Raw genomic sequence first — 5,789 nt, forward strand, 5'->3', positions numbered from 1 at the left:
TGGAACTCTGCATTCAGATGCTTATATCTTTCGTTTTCTCCTTTGCTTTTCGCCTCTCTTCTTTTCACAGCTATTTGTAAGGCCTCCCCAGACAGCCAGTTTGCCTTTTTGCATTTCTTTTCCATGGGGATGATCTTGATCCCTGTCTCCTGTACAATATCACAAACTTCATTCCATAGTTCATCAGGCACTCTATCTATCAGATCTAGGCCCTTAAATCTATTTCTCACTTCCACTGTATAATCATAAGGGATTTGATTTAGGTCATATGATCTCAATTTCTCTCCAGTCTCAGGTGTTGAGTTATCAGCCCCCAACCATAATTTTTTCATTCCCTATCTACACAGCCATCCAAAAGCTTGTCTAACAGTTTTAAACCATTTTACTTTACCATTTGAATGCAGAGTTCCAAAGAAGAGCAAGGAGAGATGAGAAAGCCTTCCTCAGTGATTAATGCAAAGAAATAGAGGAAAACAACAGAATGGGAAACACTAGAGATCTCTTCAAGAAAATGAGAGATACCAAGGAAACATTTTATGCAAATATGGGCTCAATAAAGGACAGAAATGGGATGGACCTAACAGAAGGAGAAGATATTAAGAAGAGGTGGCAAGAATACACAGAAAACTGTACAAAAATGTTCTTCATGACCGAGATAATCACGATGGTGGGGTCACTCAACTAGAGCCAGACACCCTGGAATGTGAAGTCAAGTGGTCCTTAGAAAGCATCATTATGAACAAAGCTAGTGGAGGTGATGGAATTCCAGTTGTGCTATTTCAAATCCTAAAAGATGATACTGTGAAAGTGCTGCACTCAATATGCCAGCAACTTTGGAAAACTCAGCAGTGGCCACGGGACTGGAAAAAGTAAGTCTTCATTCCAATCCCAAAGAAAGGCAATGCCAAAGAATGCTCAAACTACCACACAATTGTACTCAACTCACACGCTAGTAAAGTAATGCTCAAAATTCTCCAAGCCAGGCTTCAGCAATATGTGAACTGTGAACTCCCTGATGTTCAAGCTGGTTTTAGAACAGGCAGAGGAACCAGAGATCAAATTGCCAACATCCACTGGATCACTGAAAAAGCAAGAGAGTTCCAGAACAATATATACTTCTGCTTTATTGACTATGCCAAAGCCTTTGACTGTGTGGATCACAATAAACTGCGGAAAATTCTGAAAGCTATGGGAATACCAGACCACCTGACCTGCCTCCTGAGAAATCTGTATGCAGGGCAGGAAGCAACATTTAGAACTGGACATGGAACAACAGACTGGTTCCAAATAGGAAAAGGAGTATGTCAAGGCTGTATATTGTCACCCTACTTATTTAGCTTATATGCAGGGTACCTCATGAGAAACGCTGGACTGGAAGAATCACAAGCTGGAATCAAGATTGCCGGGAGAAATATCAATAACCTCAGATATGCAGATGACACCACCCTTATGGCAGAAAGTGAAGAGGAACTAAAAAGCCTCTTGATCAAAGTGAAAGAGGAGAGTGAAATAGTTGGCGTAAAACTCCAACTTCAGAAAACGAAGATCATGGCATCTGGTACCATCACTTCATGATAAATAGATGGGGAAACAGTGGAAACAGTGGCTGACTTTATTTTTCTGGGCTCCAAAATCACTGCAGATGGTGATTACAGCCATGATATTAAAAGATGCTTGCTCCTTTGAAAGAAAGTTATGACCAACCTAGATAGCATATTCAAAAGCAGAGACATTAGTTTGCTAACAAAGGTCCATCTATCAAGACTATGGTTTTTCCAGTAGTCACGTATTGATGTGAGAGATTGACTATAAAGAAAGCTGAGCACTGAAGAATTGATGCTTTTGAACTGTGTTGTTGAAGAAGACTCTTGAGAGTCCCTTGGACTGCAAGGAGATCCAACCAGTCCATCCTAAAGGAGATTAGTCCTGGGTGTTCTTTGGAAGGACTGATATTGAAGCTGAAACTCCAATACTTTGGGTACCTGATGCAAAGAGCTGACTCATTTGAGAAGACCCTGATGCTGGGAAAGATTGAGGGCAAGTGGAGAAGGGGATGACAGAGGATGAGATGGTTGGATGGCATCACCAACTCAATGGACATGGGTTTGGATGGACTCCGGGCGTTGGTGATGGACAAGGAGACCTGGTGTGCTACAGTTCATGGGGTTGCAAAGAGTTGGACATGACTGAGTGACTTCAATTTCACTTTTCACTTTCATGCATTGGAGAAGGAAATCGCAACCCACTCCAGTGTTCTTGCCTGGAGAATCCCAGGGATGGAGGAGCCTGGTGGGCTGCCATCTACGGGGTCACACAGAGTTGGATACGACTGAAGCGACTTAGTAACAGCAGCCAGATATCAACATGAATCAGCCACAGGTATACTCATGTTCCCTCCCTCTTGAACCTCCTTCTCATCTCCCTCTCCATTCCACACCTGTTTGAGTTCTTGAATAATAGAGAAAATTCCCATTGGTTATCTATTATACATATGGTAATATAAGCTTCCATGTTATTCTCTCCATACATCTCACCCTCTCCTACCCTCCTCATGGCCCCGCCATGTCCATAAATTTGTTCTCTATGTCTAAAAATGTGGAACACTTCATGAATTTGTGTATCATTCTCACACAGGAGCCATGCTAACCTCTGAATCATTCTGATTTTAGTGTATGTGCTGCTAAAAATGATCTCTGGAAAAAAAATTTTTTTTTTGAAAGGCAAAAGTATTGAGAGCTTTCTAAGTTTGTTAACCTTAACACTTCTTACTTTTATGGAACACATGCTAAACATCTCAGATCAAATGGAAAGAGAAGTAAGACTAGATAATTATTGCTGTTTTTAGTTCAAAAAGAAACTAAATGGAGAAATGAAAAATTGCTTTAAAGATGTTTTTACTTTGACTTTTTCAAAATCACATCTTTAAGTAATGCATACCAATGAATTATAAAGAAATAAGTTTTCAACCAGAGTGTACCAAACTGAATTAGTGTACCAGCTCTTCCCTTTTGGCCTATAGTCATGACATAAATTAATTATCCCACTAATACAAGGAGTGGGTTTTCAATAGACCTCATTTTGGTATTGTCTTCTCAAACTACTGAACTGTTAATCAAAAGTTTATTAGAGCTGAGTCCCCTACATGAAAAAAGCAAAGATTATGTAATCATAGAAGTAAATTTCTTCCCACTGAGCAAAAGAAAGAACTATATTTAATTTCTGATCACTCTTTTAATATCCTCTACATCTCCAAGTACATTGGGAATATAGTGAAATCATAATAGCCAGTTTTTAGGAATGAAATTCATTTATCAAAAGAGTTTTTAAAATAGTTCAACTGAAAAATCAATAGGTCATTTAAGCAAAGTTGCACAACCCACAGGCCTGAGTGGTTAAATCCCTGTATAGCTTCTAGTAGCCACTCCCAAGTGACGGTTCTCAACTTTGAACTAGACAAAGTTATGATTTCCAAATTTTATCTTTTATTTCTGTATTTCTTAACTTAAAAAAATCATGGCCATTTTTTATGATTTCTTCTACTTCTCTAGAATAGAGAAGATTTTGATATCATTCATCCAAATATCGATCTTTGTTTCCCTTGTATACCTTTAGTTTCTAATTCTGTTTGGTCTATGTTGGGCATCTATAAGCAGGTAGACCCTTTGGTGGGGCCAGCAATAGTCATTGAACCACATTTGTACTGTTAGAAATCAATTCCCAGGAGGTGTCGGAAGCAAAAGTGTCTGTTTCTCCTGGGTTTTGAAATTTGGAGCTTTTTTCCCCACCATAGCTCTTTCTATCCTCTTTTCCCAGCCCTTTTCCAACTTCCCCTCTGAGCAGGGAGACTGAGTGATGAGGATTCATGTTGATGTATGGCAAAACCAATACAATATTGTAAAGTAATTAACCTCCAATTAAAATAAATAAATTTACATTTTTTTTAAAAAAAGAAAGAGCTTTGGGACCACACAGACCTGGGCTTGAGCTAGGTTATGAGACTTGGTTTTTTCAGCTAAAAAAGAAAACAACGCATACTTTCTGGCTTGAAGCAGAGAGAATGTATGTGAAAATTTTGACACATTATAGACACTGAATAAATGTCAGTTGTTATTGCAGATAATTCAGACAGTCCTTTACATAATGTAAAACATCTTTCCATCCCATGATTGCCAATTCATATCTTGTTTCCCACTTGATATTAATTTAATTAGTATTTAATGCAACTTTTATGAACTCCTAGAAAGTAGTAAAATCTAGTAGTACTAAAGTAATTAAATTCCTGATCAATAAATTGTCTTTGGGATTATCTTTTTCATTAACAGAGAATGAATATACTCACTGGTCTTAATTGACTGATTATCTGAATTTGATAACAAATTTTGTTGTCTTGAGCCAGAAGTTAATAAAGTTTCTTTTGGAAAGAGAGACAAGAAGAGCTTCTTCTGATCTCTTTCTAGATTATAGAGCTGTAAGAAATGTCTTAAAAGCATAATTTTCCCTGTTGTAGAAATACAAGCCTTAGGAGCTAAATTGCCTACACCTGCAAAGCTAACAGTTCTCCATTGTTAGCTCTCCACTAAAGCCAGGGGATCTGACTCTTAGTTAGGTCCTAGTCGTAGGGTTGGCCAGGCTTCCCTGGTGCCTCAGTTGGTAAAGAATATGCCTGCAATACAGGAAGATGCCTGCAGGAGACCATGGGTTTGGTCCCTGGGTCGGGAAGATCCCCTAGAGAAGGAAATTGTAACCCACGCCAATATTCTTGCCTGGGAAATCCCAAGGACAGGGGAGCCTGAAGAACTACTGTCCATGGAGCCTCAAGAATCAGACATGGCTTAGTGACTAAACCGCCACCACTACTAGGGTTGACCACAGGCAAGCACCATTATCTACTGTTGGAAGAAAGTTCCCAAGTGTGACCTAGATGAGGGTAGGCTTTAATTCATCTCTGATCCCAATCTTTGTTAAATACTCTAAAATACTGTGTAAACATCCTTCACCTCTGAGAATCAGAGATTAATTTGTCTAATTTGGGAAACTAAAAATTCCTTTTACTCCTTAAGAGCTGTTTATTTTGTTTATTTTTACTTTCTTTCTTCCTTGGTTGCATTAATTATTCTTTTAGCCAAATGTCATGGCACGTCTGCAAACTTGTGAATGTTCTTTTCTTTTTGTGGCCACGAATGTTTATATTTCCTTTAATTTTTAGTAGTGGACTTCCAGGTCTAAATTATGTTTACATTTTTACCTACAAACACACCAGAGAAAGCACAGCTATTTCTTAGGGCAAATGTAGCTGTGTATATATGTTTTCCATTTTTCTATGCACAAAAGGTTATAATCTATGAATTTGACAGTTAGCATAAGAAATAATCTCTGTAGTCTACAAAAATATCAACTTCAATGAAAGGAAGGTTACTATGAGGTGGAACACTCAGGTTATAGTCTTATCTTTTTTTTTTTTTTTCTGTAACCTTATTTCTAACATATGGTTGTATGTTATTTCTAACATAAATCATAACATTTATGTTTAATCAAAAACAAGGTGACTGGACTTGATAAACTGTTCTCAAACTTGTTCAGATTTCAGAAGTTTTGTAAATCAGCATTATTTTGAGGAATATGGATCTATTTAATTCCATCAAACTAATGGGTAACAGATTTTAAATTAGGTTATATAGTAAATCACAACCACTGAAAGTATGTAGTGTACCCATTCAATCAGTCATAAAACAATAGTAAATGAAGAAATTATAAAATGACCAAAGTTGATAAAAATGATAGGAAAAAGC

The 5,789-nt window shown here is 37.6% G+C and overlaps 1 non-coding gene across 1 annotated transcript; it reads right to left on the reverse strand.

Annotated features, from left to right (window-relative positions):
- Positions 1-2,589: 2,589 nt before the first annotated feature.
- LOC138082520 (U6 spliceosomal RNA) lies at positions 2,590-2,694 on the reverse strand. Its single transcript, XR_011145145.1, has one exon. It is a non-coding gene; the product is annotated as a U6 spliceosomal RNA (small nuclear RNA).
- Positions 2,695-5,789: the final 3,095 nt, after the last annotated feature.

This window comes from Capricornis sumatraensis, chromosome 7 (assembly GCF_032405125.1).
Source record: "Capricornis sumatraensis isolate serow.1 chromosome 7, serow.2, whole genome shotgun sequence".
In the NCBI taxonomy this organism is placed as follows: Eukaryota; Metazoa; Chordata; class Mammalia; order Artiodactyla; family Bovidae; genus Capricornis; species Capricornis sumatraensis.